This window comes from Vicia villosa, unplaced genomic scaffold (genome assembly GCF_029867415.1).
Source record: "Vicia villosa cultivar HV-30 ecotype Madison, WI unplaced genomic scaffold, Vvil1.0 ctg.000250F_1_1, whole genome shotgun sequence".
NCBI lineage: Eukaryota > Viridiplantae > Streptophyta > Magnoliopsida > Fabales > Fabaceae > Vicia > Vicia villosa.
The window spans coordinates 960,974-987,615 of NW_026705103.1; positions in this window are offsets into that span (position 1 = coordinate 960,974).

Sequence of the window (26,642 nt, forward strand, 5' to 3'; positions counted from 1 at the left end):
TGATGAAAAATGAAACGTAAAAAATAAATATAATAGTATTAAAATAAACATATATAATTATATCATGTATGTGATACACATTTAATAAAAAATTATTATTTATTATTTTATGTGTTTGACATAATATTTAACATAATAATATATTTAAATAACAAAACTATCTTTTCAAAAACATATATGACATGATACGTTACACATAATTTTCAAATAAATTTTTAAATATTAATAAAATAACAAAAAATAATTTCAAAAATTAAAATCATTTAAATAATTTTAATTTTAATTTATAAAAAGATATCATATTCATGTTGGTTTTTAACCTAGTTAAACTCAGAATAAATTTTTTAATTATAAAAATAAGATGATAAATTTTGAGATTAGTTCATCATATTTTAATATCTCATCAAACACTAGATTAAAATAAAATATAAAATAATTATCATATTTTTTATTTTATTATTCCCAACAAAACAACTAAATTATTTATCAATTTTATCAATAATGAATTAGTATAAACACCTTTTAAAAAAATAAAAAAGAATTATTTATTTTGATTTCTATTTTGTAAAGAAAAAATAGGTAAATGTGAAGGAAGGAAAAATAGAGTAAATAAATGTGTGGGACTATTGGAGAGGAAGATAAGGTGAAAGAAATATGTTTGGCTGAAGCATCAACAGCTATCTAGCTAACATTTCATTCTTATGAATGGAATAGGAATAATAATATTTTGATGGTCACTTTCTCTGAGTGGGTGTAAAGAAAAAGAGAGGTATGAAACGGAAAAAGGTAGAAATGTCAAAAAAGCAACAGCTAAGGCGCAGATTTGCGGGTCCCACCAAATTCTTTTCTTCCGATTTCTTAGACTTTCTTTCCCTTTTTGAAGTGACGCTTTCACTTGGAATTGGAGGGGATGGGTCCCACTCTACCGTCACAACAACTTTCTCTTTTTAAAAATATATTTATTTTAAAATAGTTAATAATGTTATTTATATAAAAAAACTAAAATTTATTACTTTCTTCGTTTAAAAAAAAATAGTGTCGTTTAAGATTTTTGCACACATATTAAAAAAAATATAATAATAGAATTATAAAACATTGTTTTACAAAACTAATTTTATTAATTTCTTGGAAGTAGTGTACAAGTGATAATTAAAGAGTATAGTTAAAAAAATAGCTTGTATGAAAAGTGAGAATACTCATTTTAAAATAACTTTTTTCCTCTAAAATGACACTTATTTTTAAATGGATGAATAATTTTTAGAATTTTCTTATATTCACACTTTTTAATTCTTAATATATAATATTAAGTAGATTATATGCGGAAAAAAATCTTATGTTATATATAAAAACTTATTTAAAAATTTTTGAAGTCAAAATTAAGGACATTATTTATAATTTTTAATTATTTTAATTATTAATTATTATTTATTTTACAGACTAATTTTTTTAATTAATTAAAAATTATCTTTTTTTCATGAACTTTTATATTTGTTTAATTATTGTTTTTTATTTATTTAGTAAAAAAATATCTATTTATTACTATTATTTATTCTACTAACTAAATATTTTTTTAGTTAAAGTTTTTTATAACTTTTATTATTATTTTTTAAACTGAAAATATCATTAAACAAAAAAAAAAGTTAGATAAGGGAGACCAAACCAAGACCCTTTAAGAATAAAGTCTAAGGGTGCTATCCTTGTCTAAAATGGTATGAATAATATTGAACCAAGAGTAGCTCCTAATGGAAAAATCAGGGTTCGCAAGAATATTAGCATAAAACTTGACTTTCCTATAGATCTGGGAGATCATAAAATCAATAGAACAAGTATACGCATGTCAACAAATCCAACGAAATCTGATTTTCCAAGGAACAAGAGAGGAATTCGAGAAAGCTTTTACCACAAGCATACAATCTGTTTCAAGCCAGAGCAAGTCTTTAGCTTTCTTAATAGTTAAGATGGCTGCCAATAATTCCGCCATCTTAGAGTTTCCTTCTTCCCCCATGAAGTGGCAAAAACTCCCCACATGACAAGAAGAGTCGTTTATGAAAATTTCCTCGCACGCAATCCACAAGGGCGAGCCTCTCGCAAGACCGTCAATATTAGCTTTAATCCATCCCTCGGGAGGAGGAGACCATAAAACCTCAAGAGTCAAGAGAGTCTTCCTAGGATGAATAGTAATGTCAAATCCTTTCAAGAGAGTAAAGTTGGGTATGGAGTCATTGGAGCATCTAGAAGTTGTATTCTCAACCAACTGTGTACGTGTCAAAATAGCAGAAATGCAAGACCTCCAGTGCAGAAACTTCTCTTCAAATCTTTTAAGATTCCTAATTTTCCAAACATGATAAAACAAGTTGCACACACAAGAGTATGCCACTGCCTTTGCTTGAGGGGACCCGTTTGTTTGCAGCAAATTCATGCAGTCCTGTATATTAAGAACAAAGCCCGCGACTTGAAGCTTATCCAAAAGACAACACCTAATATTTTTAACAAACTTGCAGTCAAAGAAAAGATGTTGAGATGTTTCCAGCTAGCATTACAAAGAGAACACATTGAAGTGAAGTAGAAGCCTCTCGAGGATAAGTTGTCATCTGTTGACAGCTTATTATGCATAGGCCTCCATACCATCATGGAATGCAAAGGAGTAACATTTTTATCCCAAGAAAAATTGGCCCAGGTAGCAGTAGGGTGTGGTTTTTGGATGTAGTCATAGATATGCTTCTGACTTAGCTCACCATTCGAAGAATCTCTCCAAATAATAGAGTCATCAATCTTTGAGTCAGAATGTGAGTGGCAGAGATCGAAGGCAAGAGGCTAGGAAGAGCAGCTTGAACATTCAAAGGTATGCACCAAGTTTTGTTGACCAGCCAGTCTTTAACCATGGTAGTGAGGGATTTGTGAAATACTGCGAGAATCGTAAATCTATTGGCCAGAGGCTCCTCAGTCCAAGTATCAAGCCAACAATTAACCTTTGATCCATTTCCAATAATCCATGTGGTGTTTTCCAAAATAGCGATGTAACTTTCTTTTATACTTGTCCAGATTGAAGACTTAATGTTGTAAGATATGATGCTATTGTTCCTTTTCACACGAGAAAAAATAAGGTTCGACCAGCTCTGACTTCCCTTAACAAAGTTTCAGCACAACTGCAGATTTGTAGCAACATTGAAAGAATAGAGAAATTTTAGACCAAACCCTCATTCCTTAAGATATTTGTAGCAACTCTTCCAAACAACAGTCACAAGTTTTTTTTAATTTATACATCCACTCTACTCGTATATTAACAACCGTTACATTGTTCTTTATTCTCCGAGAAGTACACATCAGCAATGTTTGATCATTCTCCATCAAGACGTCCCAACTTGATTAACAAACAAAATCTTGAATCCATGTCACCTTCGGATTCGGGAAACAACAAAACTTCAATGATACTTGCACTGTCTCCATCAGCAGCACACTGAACCAACACCTTACAACTGGAACATATCCGAGAAGCAAAGCTTCTCCCCCACTTATCTCAAACTAAATCCTGCATACGTTCGATTAGAAAGCAAACAAGTACCAACAGTGTTCCACACACTTATCGCGTACTAAGGAACAACATATCGACAGTATTCAACTGTCACACTACTCAACTGACTCGACAACTTAAAAACCACGGCGAATGTTATAAAAATCAGAGTTATAAAATTTCCTGCATACCATTAATGTAACACCCCAATTCTACCCGGCGAATGTTATAAAAATCAGAGTTATAAAATTTCCAACAAAACATAGGATGTTACACTTCAACTTAAAAACCACGACATTCAATCATTTATAATTCAGATACATAACACATAATTTCGGATGAACCGAAAACACCTATTTTATTCTTTTAAAAGAAAACAACTTTTAATTAAGCAGCGAAATCTCAATATTCAACTTCAATTGGCATAACAACCTTTCTTCAACTAAAACAACTTCAAACAACAAGTACTTCATGTAATCAACTTAAGATTCAACAACTAAATTAAATTCAACATTAAAATCCAACAACTAAATATAAAATCAACATATAAAACAACAAGCGTTCATCTCTGTCATACCCCAAAATTTGCCCACCATATTCAAATATTCAAATTATTTTAAAATTGGATTTTTTATAAAATTTTGAGGTCATTCACATTGACGTCTTGAATTTTATAAATATTCGATTTAAAGTCTATTTTAAAATATAATAATTTACTCTTAAATTATTTATATTTTAATAAATAGCAAAATGTTTTCCCATGCTTCATACACTTTCAATTGGCTTTTATTTCAAACAAATAATATAGCACAATTGGTAAGGAGGTAAGTCTTGCAAGTACAAAGTCTCGAGTTCGAATCCTACTTCTAACACTTTTTCTTTTATTTGTTTCTAACTATAGTTTTAATTTTATTTTCATTTATATTAAAAAATCACAAACAAATTATTTTTTTATCATTTTATTTTTAATTGTCGTATTAATTAAATAGGCATTTTTTAAAATAAGCAATTTTAACTTTTTATGCATTTTTATTCAAAAAATCACCAAAAATCATAAAATATTCAAAAAATCCAAAAAAAGAAGTTTTTAATCTTATTTGTCATATTTTTAGTACTTTTTATAACTTAGGGAACAAGTCAATCTTATTAAAACAAATTGATTTTTGGGCTTTGATTTGGTCCATAGTTTTACTATGATTATTTTTCTTATAACCTAATTCATTATGATAAATAGGACTAACAATTCTAACCCTGAGGCTCTCCCTCTCTTCTCACAAACACAAAAAATATTTTCTCCTACTTCTCTTTCTCCAGGGTTGCAATTCCGGTTGCAGTACAGTAATAAATTTACCAGCCTATCAGTCGAATTCTAAAACTACTGTTTCAATTTGCTCCGAATTTTTTCCAGAAGTTCAGAAATAATCATAGAACAATACTCTGATTTCAACCCTCAAAATCGCAAATTCCTCGTTTTTCTATTTTATTTCAAAAAAATTGTAGTTTCGTGTTCTTATTTTATTTGATTTATAATCAGGTTTTTATATATTTTTTATTTTATTTTAATCACTTTTCTATTTTTCCATTGATTTTCTTAACCGTAACATTGCGTTGGTTTATGAGCAGGTTTTCTATGGATTGACCAAGTGGATGGTACCACAATTGCTTTTTTGGCCAAAAACCTTTTGGTATTTGGCCAAATACCTCCTTTGGCCAAAGGGGAGCAGGTGTCAATTCTTCCTTACACTTATTTGTTTGCTTCATTGCCCTTGAAAACCTTGGTAAAATCTCTTTTAACCATTAATTTTATTTATAGGTTTGTTCACTAACCCTTAAGATTTAAGATTTATCACCGTAAAAACCTAAAAAACCTCTAAACCTTTTTTCTTTTTAAATAAAACAATGACTTAGTTTTTTTAGGTAAATTGATATAATTAGTAAAATTAGGATTAGGCTTCCCTTTTAATTTATTTTAGTCAATTAATTTAAATTAGCTAATTCAGGTTTATGATTGATTTATTAATTATTTTAATCAAATCAATTGATTATGACGATTAATAATAAGTTATTCAATTTTTAATCAAAACAATATATTCAAATAGGTTTATTTACTAAGGGTTTTAACCGATTCAATTGGTTACGATGATTAGTAATCCCTCACTAATTTGTTATTTGTTTTAATCAAACCTATTGATTACGATGATTAACGATAAATAATTTCCTCCTAATTAAAATAAATTATTTAAAACACATCAATTTGCTAACGGTGATAATCGAATCAATCGATTAGAATAATTAGAAATTCTTTATTTTATTTGTTAATTATGGTGATCAAACCTATTGATCATCGCGATTAATGGAACATATAATAATCAGAGTTGTACGCAACATCAAAACAAATCCCTTTCACAAACTACGAATTTCAAAACTGCGATAAGGTAATTCAAAATACCTTACAAGCTGCGAATTTCAAAACTGCGATAAGGTAATTCAAAATACCTTCAAACAACCTCATATTAATTCTAAGGCGTACAACCCTGCCCCGAACTACGTAGACTCTGATCCTCCCTAAGGAGGTACGTAGGCACTTGACAACAAGGCGAGTCCCCTTCCCTAAAACCTCAATTAGGTTTTAAATCTCACTTTTCACCCTATTCATTTTCTTAGCTATAAACCCTAAACCTTACCATAATACTCTTACAAACCTTAAATGCAAACCTTAGGAAAGGGTTAAGGGTGCCTAACACCTTCCCTTGATCTGATTATAATAACTTTCCCAAAATTCTCTTAACTGTGTAGGGTTTCCTATTCGCCCTGGTAGAATAGGTGGCGACTCTAAATCTAAATTTTTAGGGCAGGTTGCTACAGCTGGCGACTCTGCTGGGGACAACTTAAAATGGTGAATTATTATGCTCCTAGGTTTGGCTTAAAGTTTAGGGCACATGGTTAATTATCAGGGTTTGGCTAAATTTTCAGGATTAGGATTTTGGGGTTAGGGTTTTTTTATTAAATATTTAAATTTTTATTTATTTAGTTATTTACAATTTCATTTATTTACAACAATTTAAATAAATATTTGTTTATTTGAATATTTGTTGTTTTATTGCATTTTTGGGTTATATATAAATTGCTGTTAAAACCTAAGTGTGGGAATTATCCTTAAGACCAGGGAAGACTTGCATCGCCTACGAGTCTTATTGATAATTCCACTCAGAGTGGGTTGAATATCCGGAAATGTCCAAAACGAGGCTTGACTTTGTTGAGGGCATGACTTGGTATTTGACTGATCTCTGAGAACCTACCCCTAAAACTCGAACCTCATGGGCAAATGTGTTGTTCTAAAATCCAAAGAGACAAAAGTCTCGGAGGCTACGAACGGCCCCATGAGACCCTTGTTAGAACATATCCATGGGAAGGGTAGACTCCCTAAGTCGTCATGCCGAACCTATGAACTTAGGGTTGAGTGCTTATTATATGTTTGCAATTTATATACTACGAATATATGCGCTTTAATTTTGCAGGTCTTCCTACACGTTCCCTAGCCCGTAGGGATGTTATTTCTAAGACTGTGTCCTTCCCACGAAGGACATCTCCATTTATGCACGTCAATTGGCCTCTCGATGGTCATGAAATTTAGTGGCTGTCTTGAACAGTCACCCTGTGCCTACATCTACGAACTCCCTAGCCAGTAGGGATTCCACTTCTAAGATCACATTCTTCGCACAAGGGACAACTTTGTTAGCACACGTCAATTGGCTTCTCGATGGCCATGAGATCTAGTGACTGTCTCGAACGGTCACCCCATGCTTGCTCCCGCGCACCCCCTAACTTGTAGGGTTTGGATTTCCATTTATACATCTTTCATCCCTAGCCTGTAGGGATTTCACTTCGTCCAATATCGTCCTTAGATAGGTTGTGTTCCGCATAGAGAACCTTCTCACGAGGGACAACTTTATTAGTACACGTCGAACGGCCTCTCGATGGCCATGAGATTTGGTGACTGTCTTGAACGGTCACCAGCAGCTACCTTCTACGTACTCCCTAATCTAAGGGATTTCCATTGGCGTGTCATAACATCTAACTTGCAAGGATTTCACTAGGGTCTAATGTCACCTCTAAATCCGCATAGGTTATCCTTAGGGTTATATCGGTCGCACGTCTGCATTGCATTGCATATAAGGAGTCATAGTGTACACAAAAAGAGGAGTCTTTTGCATACGCATGCATTTACATTTTTCATTCATACATTTACATTTGCATTTCTACCTTCGCCCGTATTCATACTTACCGTGCTGGTCGACTTCCCGGGACTCACGAAGAAAATTAAGAGGATCACAAACTATGGAGAGAGAAGTATAAATTATTAGGAGATGAAAATGAACTTGGTCTTACAAAGAGAAAAAGGATGCCTTTGACCATGCCAGCCACATGTCCAGGCCTTTCGTAACAGGATTGTAAATACAACAAAGGTTATCATCGAGCAAGAATTAGTTCAACGGAGAATTTCCCCCATAGATACACTCAAAAGGTATCTAGTCATAAAGGGGTTCATCTTAGAACATAGCAAAGTTTACAAGGACGCTCTACGATAACTTGGGGGGCAAGGGTCAGCCCAACTGGGGCAATATCCTGAACAAAGATGCATAATTACGATGGAGGGAAGGCGACATACGTTAACTCCCCACCAAGGATCAAAAGGGTCGTATGTTTTCTATATCAATTTACAAACACCGAAGGTTGCAAACAGTGTGATACTACCCTTAGAAAAAGCGAAAGAGGTCCAGTCAAAGGAAACTCATGAAGTTTCGGACGATGAAAACGCACCGCTAACAATTTATTCCCGACAGGTTTGACATGCCCAAGGAGAGTTCGAGGTTACCCTTTACTTCTACAAGTCTAGGAACTAAGGAGTAAAACAAAGTCATTAGATTAACAACGGAGATTGTCCCTAGGATTAATAGGTGTTTATCATGTCAAAGTTGCAACCCCTACGATCGCTAAGTGTTACCTAGGATAAAAGTTGTACCTTCTAATTAACAATTCTAATGGGATAACCATGCAGGTTTTGTAATCAATTCATTCGCTTCATTCTATCACTACTACGACTTTCCACTCGCACCCTTCTATTCTATTTCAATTTCAATTTCCTATTACTAATAAACTTAAAGGAGAATAACGAAATACAAATAACTAAATCTTGCTAAACATATGCTTTCAAGGTAAGACTGAGTCGACGATGTAAGGCCTTGTTTCAATCCCTAAACAATGGAGAAATAAGGAGATAATCCGTAGTCAACCCCCTCGAGCCAGGAGTTGGAGTTTGTTTCTATTTTTCAAATAAACCTTAATTTTAACCAGGGGCAGGGTAGAGTTCGATTAATTCAATGGTGTATTTGGTTGACAAGAGAATCAACCAATCTAAGCAAGGGTTCAAGCAAAGGGTCAAGCAAAGGTTCAAGCATTAGGATTAAGAAAAGGTTTAAGCACATCTTCTTCCTCGCATTCATAAAAAAAATGAGGAAGCAACGAAAACAATATTCACAACATATTTTTCCTCAATACATCATCGAGGACGTATCAAAGTCGAAGCTTACAACTCAAAGTCAAACATGGCAGTCACAATATTCAAAATCCAAGGATCAATATTTCAAAAGGAGCATTCAAAAAAAAAAGGAGGAAAGCGCCCGCTAAGTCAAAATGGAAAATTCCATAAAAGAAAACAAAAAATGACTTAGGCAAAAATTAGGGCATCCCGATGGATCAAATTCAAAGGAATTGGCTCATGCAAAAATAAGGGATAGAAAAACAAAAGCAAAATGCAAAGGATAATCTGGTGGTTGCTAAATAATCGAAGCTTCCCATCAATGCTTGGATCTCTACAACATTTTCATCGGTGCTTGGATCTTCACTAAGGCTTCTGCTCAACATCAGAACTGAAATGATTCTCTTACAACAAAGCACATTCATTGGATTAAACGAACTTTAGGATTGGAGAACATCAAGGAAAAAGGGGTGGGTTAAATAAATTTTGAGCCTTATATCCGTTGTTTCTTAAACCATGAACCAGGCCAAGTTACAACATTCAAAAGCCCTAATTGAGGCAAGGTTAACTACGAAAGCATATTAAGCAGGATTTTGTTATACTAACTCTTAGGGTTGTTAAAACTGTTCATAACCACTACGCTTCTTCAAACATTCATCTCCGATCATCCAGTTCTAATTCATAATGAACTTCGATTTCAAAACTTGCATGCGCATCGCATTGGAGTTACTTCTCAAAGGGCATGGCGTTATCTACGAATATAAACTTAGCATCAAGGAGATCTCGAAATTGGTTAATCAAGGGCGATCATCTCTAATAAAGACTCTTGAATGGGGGAATCACGTCCAGAGGGTTCTCCTAAACAAGGGAAAAATTTCAAGGATTACAGGGGCATACAATCGAATTGGGTCACATCTCGAAGCAATAACAATTAGGGGCATGTCAAACATGGGAGAAATTTAAACCAAATGGATAGAACATTATGGATAGCACTCCATATCCTGGAGATCAAGGGCATACCCTTCAATCTAAACGTTGAAGGATATGTATCACATTTGCATGACAAGGTTATTTATCGGGGCACTTACTTCATGGCTTGGAGATCAGAGGCATCTTTTTCCACAAAACTAAACATTGGGGGCAGTGGATATCAAATCCATAGGGTGAACAATTCAAAAGGTTAAAGGGGTGGAGAAACTCAAAATGTTAAAGGTGTGGAGAATTTCAAGAGGTTAAAGGTGCGAAGAATGGCAAAAGGTTAAAGATATGGAGAATTTCGAGAATTCAAAGGCATGGAGTAATTCAAAAAGTCAAACCGGGCAAGACGCACAGCAAAAGAGAAAGGCATCCTCACACCTTACAAAATTAGCGAGCTATATACGCTTTGGTTATCAACAACCTATCATTGGAGCAATCATGCAAATATACATAAGTCATGCATTACATACATTGGTTAATACATTACATCTCATACATCAAAACGTCTAGACAATTCAAAAAAAAACAAAGGGTACCAAGGGATTGGTTCAGGACCTAATGGTCTAGAAGGAGACTGAAACCTAAAGTTCTGCTCAAAAACATTCTATGGATAAGTATTACTAGTCGGCATAAGCATAGTCGCTGCATGGTTTAAACAAATTCAATGGATTATAAGGAGATAGAATCTGGAGATCACCATATATACATACACATTAGCATACATACATATGCATTTGCATACACGCAACATTTACATGTACAGACATCATGCATCTGCAACGATTATACACGCGTACAAGCGCCATACTACCAAACATTACACATAAACAAACGGTTCATACATTCGCATTGTGCAAACAATAGGATCACATGCATATACATAGTTCATATGCATTTACAAAACAATCTTTTACACAGGTGATCTTGCTAGCACTATAGCAAGTAAATCCTTTATGCAGGTAAGTGAAGGATAGAAAAACACTTAGAAAGGGGGGGGGGGGGGGTTGAATAAGTGTAGCTTTGAAACTCTTAAGATAAAAACAATTTGCACAATGATTTTTATCCTGGTTCGTTGTTAACTAAACTACTCCAGTCCACCCCCTTGGAGTGATTTACCCCACCTGAGGATTTAATCCACTAATCAATTTTGATTACAATGGTTTTCCACTTAGATACCCTCTAAGTCTTCTAGAGTATTCTGATCACAACCTGATCACTCTAGGAAATCAATGCTTAGATACCCTCTAAGACTTCTAGAGAATCCGATCACAACTTGATCTTCTCTAGTACCTTTACAAATGAATGTAAACAAATTCTTACAAAAGTATTACAATGCTTCTTAATAAGTTATAATCACAACTGTGATATTTCTCTTAAGTTCTAAGCTTAATCTCACTAAGATATTACAACAGTAATGAAGTGAGGTTGAAGATGAAGTTTGAGAGCTTTTGAATTTGACAGCGTTTCTGTATTTTGCGTGAAAGTGTTGTATTCAGCTTCTCATCAGAACTTCTATTTATAGGCGTTTTGAGAAGATGACCGTTGGGAGCATTTAATGCGTTGCGTGATCCGTACAACATTGCATTTCATGTTTCACTCTTTTGTCAACTACTTCGAGCCTTGCTTTCCCTGCTTTTACTGACTTTGCCTTTAATAGCTTCTACCGTTCCTTTTGTCAGTCAGCATAGCCTGCTATCTTGTACTTGCTTCTGATCTGATCTTTGTAGATACAATGTTTGAATTAATCAGAGTCAAACAGCTTGGTGCAGAGCATCTTCTTGTCTTCTGACTTTGAAGTGCTTCTAGCGTGATACCATAAGAACTTCAGTGCTTCTTCTTCTGATCTCAAGTTCTTCTGATGCTTCAATAGACCATGTTCTGATTCTGCTTGACCATCTTCTGATGTCTTGCGAGAGCATGTTCTGATGTTGCATACTGAACCTTCTGAGTCAGTGCTTCTTGCGCTGAATTGTGCATACTCTTTATATATTTCCTGAAATGGAAAATGCATAGGATTAGAGTACCACATTGTCTTATACAAAATTCATATACATTGTTATCATCAAAACTAAGAATATTGATCAGAACAGATCTTGTTCTAAAAATCTCCCCCTTTTTGATGATGACAAAAACATATATAATTGATATGAATTTGCAATCAGAATATCAGATGACCAAAGACAATTACACAGTTATAGCATAAGCATATAAACATAGTGTGTGAATATGTCTCCCCCCTGAGATTAACAATCTCCCCCTAAAATAAATACTGGAAGAATTTATAAATAAAAGACTTCCCTGAGTATTTTCCATTTCAGTCGAGACGTTCACATTTGCCTAGAACTTCAGAACATTCAGAGCTTCTGCTTCTTGCTTCCATAGGACAACTTCAGAGCTTTGAATTTCTTCTTGAATCATTGCATGCTTGATTGTATCAGAACATTCTTGATTGTACCAGAGCATCATCAGAGCATCTTTACTGCCTGAAATGTTTCAGAACAAATTAGACGACAAAAGTCAGAGCATGAATGAATCAGAACATTCTTTTAAGAAGGAACATGTATCAGAGCAAAAACTTTGGTAAGTTCTTAAACAGAATGTGTATCAGAACATATAAGGGATAAGAATGTGTTAGAGCATATTCTGCCACGAGAATATCAGAACATTCTTCCTTCTTGCTTCTGATCTTGAAGCTTCACAGCACTAAGCTTGCTTCAAATCCAAGAACATGCTTCTTTATAGAATTGCATTTCCCCATGTATTTGCTTCTCATGTTGAACTTTTTCAGAATGTCTTCAATCCTGCAAAAAATCTCAAAGACATAGAACTTGCAAATATTGTTAGGAATGTTGAGACTTACTCCCAGCAACTGATATAGTAAATCAAATCAATTATCACGTTTTCTCCCCCTTTTGTCATAACATCAAAAAGCATTTAAAAGATTCAGATGAAAAACAAACAATATGAGAGAAGATAATGTTTCATTGATTCATCAAAACATATCAGAAGATACAGAAGGAGATGCAAGAAACATATGCAAGAAACAAGAGACAACTAAGATCAAAGGACTACGACTAGCCTAGCTTAGAAACTAACTTGGCCAGAAGGTCTTGAATCTCAGAAGTGCTTTCAGTCTGCTTCTTCATGAAGGTTCCGAATTCCTCATGCGTTTCCTCATGCTTATCCAAACGAGAAGCAATATCAGCTTGGTTCTGTTGAAGAGCCTTCACAGCGTTCACCAGAACATAAGGTCCAGCAGAAGAAGTTTCACAGCTATCGTTCAGAGGAACAACATGCTCAACAGTAGCATCTATCATGAGAATATCATCTTGATTTTCCGGAACAGGAAGTTTCACAGCAGGATGATTTTCAGCACTTTGCTTCTCAGCATCAGCTTCTGACATAGAAGCATCTTCAGCATATTATGGTGCAGGAAGATCAGAATCTTCATTCTCAAGAGCCTGAAGAATAGCAGCCAGATTCCTTGGAGGAGTGGGAGCAGCAACTTCTGATGGATATTCAACCTCAGGAATAACCATGTTAGGTTCCTTCTCAGAAGGATTCTCCCTCAGCCAGTTGAATATAGACTGAAAGTCTCCAGTCAGAATGAGAAATTGAGGCTTCCATACAACCATTGTAAGGCATGGTTCATCTTCCAACTCATCTACAAACTTCTTCTCCTCAAGAGATCTCCAGTTTCTTATTGGATGATAGTACCTACCATCATCAACTTCCAAAAGACAACCAGAAGAACCAGATGCTTCAGCAACAGATCTCCTCTGGATGTTCATAGCATCAAGCTGAAAATCCTTCCTGAAGATTCTCCACAAGCCTCGAATAGTGGCATGATCCAACTTGGAGTCATGAGCAGCTCTCAAGGTTTCCATCCTTGTTCTGAACATAATCTTGAAAAGGTCAAAGCAGACATTAAGAGAGGGTTCAGGAGGGTTAAAGGTGAATCTATAATCAGGGTACAGAAGGCAATAGGGTTTGGATTTTCTGGAAGGTAAAGAATGGGTTAGAGAAGGTGTAGAATCTGTGGTGAAAATGGATGAAGATGAAATTTCTGAAGGTGTTAGGGGAATGGCATTTAGTGGTTCAGGGTTCAGAATATGGGTAGAAGGAGGTGGTTGGAAACTGTTTGGAATGGCGAAAGAATTTTGGGGTTCAGAAGGAGGAGGCTTATTCTGAGAGGAACATGCAGTAGCATCTGCACGAAAAGCTTTCTGGATGCGCTTCTCACGGTATTCATCAGATTGTACCTTGAGAGGATCATAGGAAGGCCTCTGCTTCTTAGCTGGCTTAGGTCCTGCTTCTAAGACCTTTCTCTTTAACTTCTTTTCTTTCTTCTTCTGTTCTTTATTCTTCAACTCAACCAGAGATGGAAGAATTCTTCCTCGAATCCACGCAGGATCAACAGAAGATTGAGCTTTGACACAAGACTTCAAATAGCGCTTAACAGACTTGTCAAGCTCTTCTTTGAACAAGTGATAAAAACTCTCAACAGGGATTCTTCTAGTCAGAATATCTGGAAATATTCTTGGAGTAGAAGTTACCTTCTCAATCAGAAGCATCCTTTTTAGATCAAAGGCATTCAGAATGTGACCTTGAATGACAGTTAAGAACTTGGGCGTACAAACAGCTCTCAGAAGATCCAACAAGTCACTTTCTATCAGAATATCTGAAATCATTCTGGCAAGAGGAGTGGTGTTCTTCTTGAAATCTGGATACTTCTTGCGTTCTTCATCTCTTGATTCTTCAATATTTGTCTTCAAATGTTGAAAAAGAATGTTTGAGAGATTAACCTTAGTACCATTTTCAATGCAGAAAAGTACATACTTCTGATCGTGATTTACATACGTAGAGGCAAGAGATCGCTTTCTATGATACAGAGATCCCAGAATAATCTCAGCCTTAACTCTGTAGAATGGCTTCAACGAAGTAGTTTGATGAGATGCAGTTCCAGAAGAAGTAGACAATTATTTATCAACTTTTTCCCAATCAACTCTACCAGGAAGAGCACATGTGATTCCTTCAGAATCATCAAGACTATAGAGCTTCCTTATCATCTTCTCAGTTACAACCACTTCATGCCCTAATACGAAGGAGATGATAGTAGTTGGAATAACTGTTGCATGAGTCCAGAAATCCATCACCAAAAGAGGATAAACTGGTCCAACCAGTCTTTCAAAGTAATTTGACCAACCTTGAACCAACATTGCATCCTTTGTTTTGAAACCATGTTCCAACAAATTGTCAAAATCCACCATAATTTCGCAAAGAACTTCCAGTTCATTTGAGGGAATAGAACAAGTCTTCGCGGGAGCGTAGCCATATTTGTGTTGAATAAGATGTGCTGAAGACATTTTTTGTTGAGTACTTGAGGATGAAAGCATGAATTCTGAGATTCGGTTTAGAAACTAGGGTTTATGCAACCATGAGAAGGAGAGATGAACGTAAGAGACAATGAATGAAGAAAGAGAATGTAAAGAGATGAATTGTTATGGGAATGAGTTTATATAGAGACGGATTTGAAATGAAATGCAATATGCGTTTGAATGAATATGATTACAGAAAACATAGAATCAAATGTATTTAATGAGAAATGACGTTAGGAGAGATAACATAATATTTGAAATGATTTGCATAGTTACCTAGGGCGGCGTCTCCTCAACTGTACGCATGCTTGTCCAAATATAGTGAACACGTGTTCAACATCTGGAAAGCTGGTGACAGCTGTTTTGCTTTAAAAGAGATTCTGAATCAACTTAGATAATGAAACGTTAGAAATAACAGAATCAGAACTTCTAATTGATCAACATCAGAACTTCTTATAAGAAGATAAAAAAAACATTTCAGAACTAATCCATACGTCAGAACTTCTCATCTTCTCATTCTGGGCATAAATCCATACTGATATTCTTCAGAATGAACTTAAACCTATCTTCAGCAAGGGGATTTGTAAAGATATCAGCCCATTGATGGTCTGTATCAACAAAGTTCAAAGATAGAACACCCTTTTGAACATAGTCCCTAATGAAATGATCTTTGATCTCAATATGTTTAGCTTTGGAATGTAAGATTGGATTCTTAGATAAACATATAGCAGAAGTATTATCACAGAAGATAGGGATGTTACTCTCATATATCTGGTAATCTTCTAACTGACTCTTCATCCAAAGCATCTGTGTACTACATCCAGCAGCAACAACATATTCTGCTTCTGTAGTAGAGAGGGCAATGGTAGCTTGCTTCTTACTGTACTAGGAGATCAGATGACTTCCAAGAAATTGACAACTTCCAGAAGTACTCTTTCTTTCAATTCTATCTCCAGCCTAATCATCATCACAATATCCTGCTAAGTTGTACTCTTTATATCTTCTGTAGACTAAACCAACATTAGTAGTACCTTTCAGATACCTCAGAATTCTCTTAACAGCTGTTAAGTGAGATTCTCTAGGATCGGATTGGAATCTTGCACACAGACAAACACTGAATAAAATATCAGGTCTAGAAGCAGTGAGATATAGAAGAGATCTAATCATACCTCTGTACAACTTCTGATCCACCTTCTTACTTACCTCATCCTTACCTAGGACACACGTTGGATGCATAGGAGTTTTGGCTTCTTTGCTTTCAGAAAGATTAAACTTCTTCAGAAGTTCTTTCACATACTTGGTTTGATGAACATATGTTCCATCAGAAGTTTGATTGATTTGAATCCCAAGAAAGTACTTGAGTTCTCCCATCATGCTCATCTCGAACTCAGCCTGCATAGACGTAGCAAACTCCTTTCCAAGTGTAGCATTAGAGGTTCCAAAGATAATATCATCAACATAAATTTGACAAATTAAAATATCTTTCTTAAAGGTTTTACAGAAGAGAGTAGTATCCACTTGTCCTCTAGTGAAACCATTGTTCAAAAGGAAAGAGCTTAATCTTTCATACCAAGTTCTAGAAGCTTGCTTCAATCCATACAATGATTTCTTTAATTTGAAAACATGTTCTGGAGACTTAGAGTCTTCAAAACCAGGAGGTTGGTGGACATATACTTCTTCTTCTATATAACCATTTAAGAAGGCACTCTTAACATCCATCTGATATAGAGTGATGTTATGTTGAGTGGAAAAAGAAATTAATAAGCGAATAGATTCTAACCTGGCCACCGGTGCAAAGGTTTCTGTATAGTCAATCCCTTCTTGCTGACTATTGCCCTGAGCAACCAGTCTGACTTTGTTTCTTACAACTTCTCCTTTTTCGCTTAACTTGTTTCTGAAGACCCACTTGGTTCTAATGATGTTGAATCCTTTTGGTCTAGGAACAAGATCCCATACATCATTCCTTGTAAACTGATTAAGTTCTTCTTGCATGACAATTATCCAGTCTGCATCTTCTAGAGCTTGATCAACAGAAGTTGGCTCGATCAGAGAAACAAGACCTAATTGACCTTCTGCATTGTTCTTAAGGAATGATCTGGTTCTGATAGGATCTTCTTTCTTTCCAAGAATGACATCTTCTGAGTGAGCAGAGGTGAGTCTAGAAGATATTCTGACAGTTGGTTCTTCAGAAATTCTGAGATTCTCTAAAGAAGCAGCAACTTGATCTTCTGATCCTTTGCTTCTGGGTTCTCCATCTTCTGAGTCACAGACTTCAATATCTGCAAAATTCTTAAACTGCTTTGGCTTTTCAAGACCAAGCTTATCATCAAATTTGATATCAATTGATTCTTCAACAATCAATGTTTCAGTATTGTATACTCTGTAACCTTTTGAGCGTTCAGAATATTCAAGAAGGAAACACTTCTGTGCCTTAGAATCAAACTTACTCAGATGATCCTTAGAGTTCAGAATATAACAAGTACATCCAAAGGATAAAAATATGAAATGTTGGGCTTTCTGTTCTTCCACAATTCATAAGGAGTTTTATTAAGAATAGGTCGTATAGAGATTCTATTCTGAATATAACAAGCAGTATTTATTGCTTCTGCCCAGAAATGCTTAGCCATATTGGTTTCATTGATCATGGTTCTGGCCATTTCTTGTAGAGTCCCATTCTTTCGCTCTACAACTCCATTTTGCTGTGGAGTTCTAGGGCAAGATAAATCATGGGCAATACCATTTTCTTTGAAGTACTCCTCAAAGAATCTTTTCTCAAAATCGCCACCATGATCACTTCTGACCTTTATGATTTTACACTCTTTCTCAGATTGAATCTGAGTGCATAAGTCAAAGAAATCTGAATGAGACTCATCCTTGTGTTTCAAGAACTTTACCCATGTCCAGCGACTATAATCATCTATGATGACTAATCCATATTTCTTCCCTCTGACAGAAGCTGTTTTGACTAGGCCAAACAGATCAATGTGCAGAAGTTCTAGCGGCCTAGAGGAAGAAACAACATTCTTAGACTTGAATGCAGGTTTGGAGAACTTTCCCTTCTGACATGCTTCGCAAAGAGTATCTGATTTATATTTCAGATTTGGGAGTCCTCTGACCAGATTTAGTTTGTTAATCTGAGAAATCTTTCTCAAACTAGCATGGCCTAATCTTTTGTGCCAGACCCATTGCTCTTCGCTAACAGACATAAGACAAGTGACCTTCTGATTCTTAAGATCTTGAAGATCAATCTTGTAAATGTTGTTCTTTCTCTTGCCTGTAAATAGTATTGAGCCATCCTTCTGACTTACAGCCTTGCAAGACTTTTGATTGAAGATTATGTCAAAACCATTGTCACTTAATTGACTTATGGACAATAAGTTATGAGCTAATCCTTCTACAAGAAGTACATTAGATATGGAAGGAGATTTACCAGTACTTATGGTTCAAGAGCCAATAATCTTGCCCTTCTGATCTCCTCAAAACTTTACTTCTCTAGCGGACTTAAGCACCAGGTCTTGGAACATAGACCTTCTCCCCATCATGTGCCGCGAGCACCCAGAGTCCAGGTACCATGACATGCTTTGCTTTTTCTTCTTTGCTGCCAAGGATATCTGCAACAGAAATTATCTTCTCCTTAGGTACCCACAACTTCTTGGGTCCTTTCTTGTTAGTTCTCCTCAAGTTCTGATTGAACTTGGGTTTAGCATGATAAACAACAGGAGGTACAACATGATATTCCTTAGGTTTGGCAACATGATGTTTTCTAGGTTGTGTCACATGCTTCTTAGTGTGTGTAACATGAAAGCTTTTGGCATGTGAGGTGAGCCTAATATCATGGGAGTGACCATACTTGAACTGATCATACAATGGTTTGTATGTGATTTTCATATCATCTACAGGTTCAAGTTTGTATGGGGTATCACCCTCATAGCCAATGCCAACTCTCTTGTTTCCAGAAACGGCATATATCATAGAAGCAAGATGACTTCTGCCAATACTTCTAGATAAGAATTTCCTGAAACTCAAGTCATATTCTTTAAGAATATGGTTCAAGCTTGGAATAGATTCTTCTGAACCAGAAGATGACTCAGCATCTTTGGATAGTTTTAAAATTTTTTCTTTAAGTTCAGAATTATCTAATTCAAGCTTCTTAGTTTCAGATACAAAGAGCTTTCTCAGCTTTTTGTACTTGATACTAAGCTTAGCCTTGATTTCAAGAATTTCAGCTAAACTGGAAGCAAGCTCTTCTCTAGATAGATCATAAAATACCTCTTCAGAGTCAGATTCTGATTCTGATGTAGATTCTGCTTCATCATCCACAGTAGCCATCAGCGCAATGTTAGCCTGTTCTCTTTCAGAGTCTGATTCTGATTCTGATGAATCTGAATCATCCCAAGTTTCCATAAGACCTTTCTTCTTATGAAACTTATTCTGGGGCTTCTCCTTCTGAAGCTTTGGACACTCATTCTTGTAGTGACCTAGCTCATTGCACTCTTAGCAAGTGACCTTCTTCTTGTCAGATCTTCTGCTTCTAGAAGATTCTCCTTTTTCAGACTTCTTAGAACTTAAGAAGTTCTTGAACTTCCTTTGTTTGCTCTTCCAAAGTTGGTTTACCCTTCTGGAGATCATGGACAGTTCATCATCATCTTCTTCTTCTTCTTCTTCTTCTTCTTCTGATTCTGATTCTTCAGAATCTTGTTCTTCTGCCTGAAATGTGTTAGTACATTTTTTATAATTAGATTTTAACGCAATAGACTTACCTTTCTTCTGAGGTTCATTAGCATCTAGCTCAATTTCATGACTCCTCAGAGCACTGATCAATTCTTCAAGAGAGACTTCATTCAGATTCTTGGCAATTTTGAAAGCAGTCACCATTGGACCCCATCTTCTTGGCAAGCTTCTGATGATCTTCTTGATGTGATCAGCCTTGGTATATCCCTTGTCAAGAACTCTTAATCCAGCAGTTAGAGTTTGAAATCTTGAGAACATTGTTTCAATGTTTTCATCATCCTCCATCTTGAAGGCTTCAATATTTCTGGATTAAAGCAAGAGCCTTGGTCTCCTTGACTTGGGCATTTCCTTTATGAGTCATTTTCAATGATTCATATATATCATAGGCTATTTCTCTGTTTGATATCTTCTCATATTCAGCATGAGAAATAGCATTCAGCAGAATAGTCCTACACTTGTGATGATTTTTGAATTGCTTCTTTTGATCATCACTCATTTCTTCTCTTGTGAGCTTTACACCACTAGCTTTCACTGGATGTTTGTAACCATCCACCAGAAGATCCCATAAGTCACCATCTAAACAAAGAAAGTAACTTTCGAGTCTATCTTTCCAATATTCAAAGTTTTCACCATCGAAAACTGGTGGTCTAGTGTAGCCATTGTTTCCATTTCCATTGTGTTGCTCAGCAGAGCCAGATGTAGATGTAGGTGGTGGAGTTTCGACCATCTTGACTTAGTGTTTTTCTCTTTCTGAATCTTTTCTAAACACGGTTAAGTGCTTGCACCTTAGAACCGGCGCTCTGATGCCAATTGAAGGATAGAAAAACACTTAGAAAGGGGGGAGTTTGAATAAGTGTAGCTTTGAAACTCTTAAGATAAAAACAATTTGCACAATGATTTTTATCATGGTTCGTTGTTAACTAAACTACTCCAGTCCACCCCCTTGGAGTGATTTACCTCACCTGAGGATTTAATCCACTAATCAATCTTGATTACTGTAGCAACCTGCCCTAAAAATTAAAGACTTTTTGAGTCGCCACCTATTCTGAAGGGCGAATAGGAAACCCTACGCAGTTAAGAGATCGGGGTAAGATTATTATAATCAGGTCGAGGGAAGGTGTTAGGCACCCTCAACCCTTTCCTATGGCTTTGAATCTAAGGTTAAGTTTTATGGCTAAAATATTCAGGTTTAATAGCTAAGGAAGTGAATAGGGGAAAAATGAGATTTTATGGAAGGGGACTCGCCTTGGTTATCCAAGTGCCTATGTACCTCCTTAGGGAGGATCAGAGTCTACGTAGTTCGGGCACAGGGTTGTACGCCTTAGAATTGATTATGAAATTGTTTTGGAGGCTTTTTGAATGGCCTATCGTAGTTTTGAAATGCAAATGTTTGCAAGGTATTTTGAATTACCTTATCGTAGTTTGAACATCGCAGTATTGAAGAGATGACAATCTGTAGTGTCGTGGTTTAGTGTGTTTAAGATGTTTGGGCGTACAACCCTGATTTAATATGTCACCGTTAGTTGCGATGATCAATAGGTTTGATCATTATAGTTAACGGATTAATGGGGTATTGCTGGTTACTCTGACCGATAGATTCGATCGTCACGGGCAGCAAATAAAATGAATTTTAATAAATTTTATGTTTTTTATCTCTTGTCTAATGCGACTAATAGGTTTAGTCTGGTCGAGAAGAGAATTAATCAAGGGTTCATGTTTTCTCCGAATGGGCAATAAAGTTTGGCAAACCCTAATGCATTACTAACTTTCTAAGGTTTTTTATTGTTTTATAATTACACTTGATTAAAAATTAATTAACTCGAATTAACCGAGGAAATAATCGGAAAGATAATCGGGATAATCCTAAATGCTAGCCTAATCCTAATTTATTCTAATCCTAATTCTAATTAATTAATTAAACTAAACACAATTAATTTAATTTAAATAATTATACAAAACAAATAAATAAATAATACTAACAAAAAATTGTATAGAAACTTGGGTATGATCCTATGTGGCTCCCTTATGAAGGTCTATGATGAACCTTCAGCTTTGTGCGTTATAGCTGGACTCCTAAATCATCCCAGGGCCTTCCTTCGAGGGTGTATCATGTGCCATGCACTGGGGCACACTAGATCCGTAAATGATCAATGTAGTAAAAATTGTTGTGGCCAGGGGGAATCGAGCCCAGGCACTTCTGTTTGCCAATGAAAGTTCTTGCCATACAGGCTATGATGACAACCTGTTACACTTGTGGTGCCAACATAATTTAAAACACACAAAGTCAGAGAAATCAAATAATAAAAAAATGAGATATGTGCCCTTTGTCTTCATCTTCCTCGTGAAATTTGGTGCAGTTCGTTTCGTGTACCGACATGGTGGTCGGATATGGTGTGCGGCAGTCCCGTAGAGTGTGACATCCATGGTGGTATCGGAGTTGCCAACGACGGAGAGGCATCAGATTGGAGAAGGGGCCGTCGCTGATGGTGAGCCTTTGTTCATGCTGTTCATCGGTTGAGACGGACTTGAATCGTGAAACTCGCGGCGGTGTTAAAGTTGCCGGCATGCTTGTGACAGAGGGACGCTGTTGTCGGCAGCGGAGGGATCGTTCGCCGGAGGGATTCGCCGGCGGTGTTGACACCGATGTTGCGCGTGTGGAGGGAGTTGCGTGATGTTGTGGTTCGGCCGGAAGGGACGCAGATCTGGCGCGGAAGAATATCGCCGGTGACTAGAGCGATTCTTTATTCCTCTTCTGTCTCAGTAAGAGCCTGCAACTAGAAGAAGAAAAAAAAACAAGAACAAAAACAGATGCAATTTGTCTTTTATGCTAAATATTGTTTTGAAAGATAATTCTACAGGTTCTGTTTAATTGATGGGGTTTGCTGGTTTCAGTTTGGTTGTGTGATGATGGCAATCACCAGCTATTATGGGGTGTTTGTATTGTTGAATGGGGAAGGAGGTTTGAAACAAATCCCCCCAGAATTTTGACTCGGTGTAAGACTCCAAATAATGTTAGCCAATGTCTCAAAATTAGTCAAGCAAAAATTAGGATTCCTAAAACTTTTCGCCCCCCCCCTTGTGTGCACAAAAAATGTTTTATTTATATTAGTCAAAACTAGGGTTTTCTACACCTAATGGGCCTATTGCCCAATTGACTTAATTTAATAAAAACTATATATAAATAACAGAATAATAATAATAAAAATCCTAATAATACTAATATTAAAATTAATAGTAATAATTCTAATTATACTAATAATCTTAATAATATCAAATGATAATATTAGTTAGTTAAATAAAATTGCAAAGTAATAACAGTTAATAAAATTACAAAAATAATCAGAAAAAACAAAAATGTTAGTAAAAAGCAATTATATCTAAAACGACAGAAACCTTGTAAAAATTGGGTCCAATGTTTAGATCCCAAAACACCTGCTAATTATGCCCTTGTTTTAACTCAACCTGATTTATAAGAGAGTGTGTTTGACAATAGAAATGTCAAACCCCATGACTCTTAATTTTGAACTTTGATTGATTAGCAGACGTAGATTTGATCAGGCAAATTTTGGGGTATGACAGCTGCCCCTGTTCAATCTTCTTAAACCTGAAGAGTCAGATAGGCATCTCTGCCTATCGTGATCTAAAGGTAGAAGATGATTGAACACTGAAATGTCCCGAAATTTGCATTTATCAAGAAACGTTTCGTGGGAGATGGGCTTACAGATGCCACCCAAGGTAAATACCCCTCTTTTTTAGAATGATGAAGCAGATGCTTTCGAAAGGAACCACTTGCTTTGATTGTAGTACGGCCTAAAAAGGCAACCTGAATTTTATGCAATGTTATGATGCGTGCGATGTATGATGCAGTGAGCTTCTCAAAATAAATGAGAGCGATGTATGTATATGCATTATGTATGAATGAGGTATGTTAGTTGAATGATGCATAATTGTTAGTTAAAGTATGTTAGTAACTTTGAAAAAGAAAGATAAAACCTTTGTGTGTTATTGATGATATTTTGGAGAAGATCACTGCCGAGGGACTAACGTGATAAACCCAATTTGAGGAACCCATTTGTAAAACCCTGTTGTAAAACCCCTTTGTTATTTTCGAAGTAGATCACTGCCGAGGGACTCACGTGATAAACCCCATTGAAGAAACCCTTTGTAAAACCCCTTTGTTTTTTTCCGAAGTAGATCACTGCCGTGGGACTAACGTGATAAACCCCATTGAAGAAACCCTTTGTAGTCTTGAAGAAGATCACTGCCGAGGGACTAACGTGATAAACCCCATTGAATAACCCTTCGTAAAACCCTATGATCACTGCCGAGGGACTAACGTGATGGGTATACGTAACTATTAATAGCGACGACTCGCAGCTTTGTTGTGTAGAAGATAGTTAACTTGCTATAGCGCTAGCAAGCTTCTGTAGTTTGTGAATCCCACTTACTATAGTTCTAGTAAGTTTCCGTAGTTTGTGAACCCCACTTACTATAGTTCCGTAGTTTGTGAACCGCAAAAGGATCACTTGCTATAGCTCTAGCAAGTTCACCTGCACCAAAAGGATTACTTGTCATAGTTCTGACAAGCTCACCTGCACCATTTGGATCATCTGCCCTTGTTCGGACAAATTTCACCTACACCATTTGGATCATTTGCCCTGGTTCGGACAAATTTCACCTACACCATTTGGATCATTTGCCCTGGTTCGGACAAATTTCACCTGCACCATTTGGATCATTTGCCCTGGTTCAGACAAGTTTCACCTACACCATTTGGATCATTTTCCCTGGTTCGGACAAATTTCACATGCACCATTTGGATCATTTGCCCTGGTTCGGACAAGTTTCACCTACACCATTTGGATCATTTGCCCTGGTTCGGACAAATTTCACCTGCACCATTTGGATCATTTGCCCTGGTTCGGACAAATTTCACCTACACCATTTGGGTCATTTGCCCTGGTTCGGACAAATTTCACCTACACTGTTGGGATCATTTGCCCAGGTTCGGACAAATTTCACCTGCACCATTTGGATCATTTGCCCTGGCTCGGACAAATTTCACCTACACCATTTGGATCATTTGCCCTGGTTCGGACAAATTTCACTTACACCATTAGGAGTCACTTGCCCTTGTTCGGACAAGTTTTACCTGCACCACCATAATTACCTGCCATGGTTCTGACAAGCATACCTGCATAAGAAGAGATCATTTGCTATAGTTCTAGCAAATTTACCTGTATCTGACAAGCGTACCTGCATGAAAAAGATTCACCTGTTTGGAGACTCACGACTCGAGGGTCGGAGAAAATAGCATGCCAAATATTCACGACTCGAGGGTCGGAAAACACACCTGTCACAACACGAGGGTTGGAAACTCACAACATATGGGTCGGAAAATACACCTATCACAATACGAGGATTGGAAACTCACGACACGTGGGTCGGAAGATACACCTATCACAACACGAGAGTTGGAAACTCACGACACGTGGGTCGGAAAATACACCTATCACAACACGAGGGTTGGAAAATCACGACACGTGGGTCGGAAAATACACCTATCACAACACGAGAGTTGGAAACTCACGACACGTGGGTCGGAAAATACACCTATCACAACACGAGGGTTGGAAACTCACGACACGTGGGTCGGAAAATATACCTATCACAACACGAGGGTTGGAAACTAGGCTTTTGTAATATGTGAATGCAATAGATGATATGCATATGCTAATGCGTATGTATGTATGCTGATGTAATCCCGAGATTTTATCTCCTTATTGAACCCGTTGAACTTGTTTACTCCATGCTTGCACCTATACCATGAATATGCTTATGCTGGCTTGGTAATGTTTATGCATGTGGATAATACTTATGCTTATGTATATGTTGATTGATGTAACGAATGGAACGAAGTAATGTCTTCTATAAGACTACCTGAAAAGGTTTCTGGAGTGGATGTGAATGTTTGTCTTAAAGAAGACTATCTGAAAAGATTCCTGAAAAGAATGACAATTCGTCTTAAAGAAGATTACCTGGAAAGGCTGAAAGATGTCTTAAAAAGACTACCTAAAAAGATTCCTGGAAAGGACAATGAATGTCTTAGAAAAGACCACCTAAAAAGTTCTTAGAAAGAGAATGTCTTAAAGAGGACTACCTAAAAAGGTTCTTGGAAATAACGATGATTGTCTTAGAGAAGACTACCTAGAAAAGTTCTTAGAAAGGGACTGTCTTGAAGAAGACTACCTAAAAAGGTTCTTGGAGATGACGATGACTGTCTTAGAGAATACTACCTAGAAAGGTTCTTAGAAAAATAATGTCTTAAAGAAGACTACCTGAAGAGGTTCCTAGAAAGGATCGTAGGATTTGTCTTAAAGAAGACTATCTGAAAAGGTTCCTAGAAAGGATCGTGAGATTTGTCTTAAAGAAGACTACCTAAAAAGGTATGATGTAATGCATCAACCAATGTATGTAATGCATGGTTTATATGTATTTGCATGAT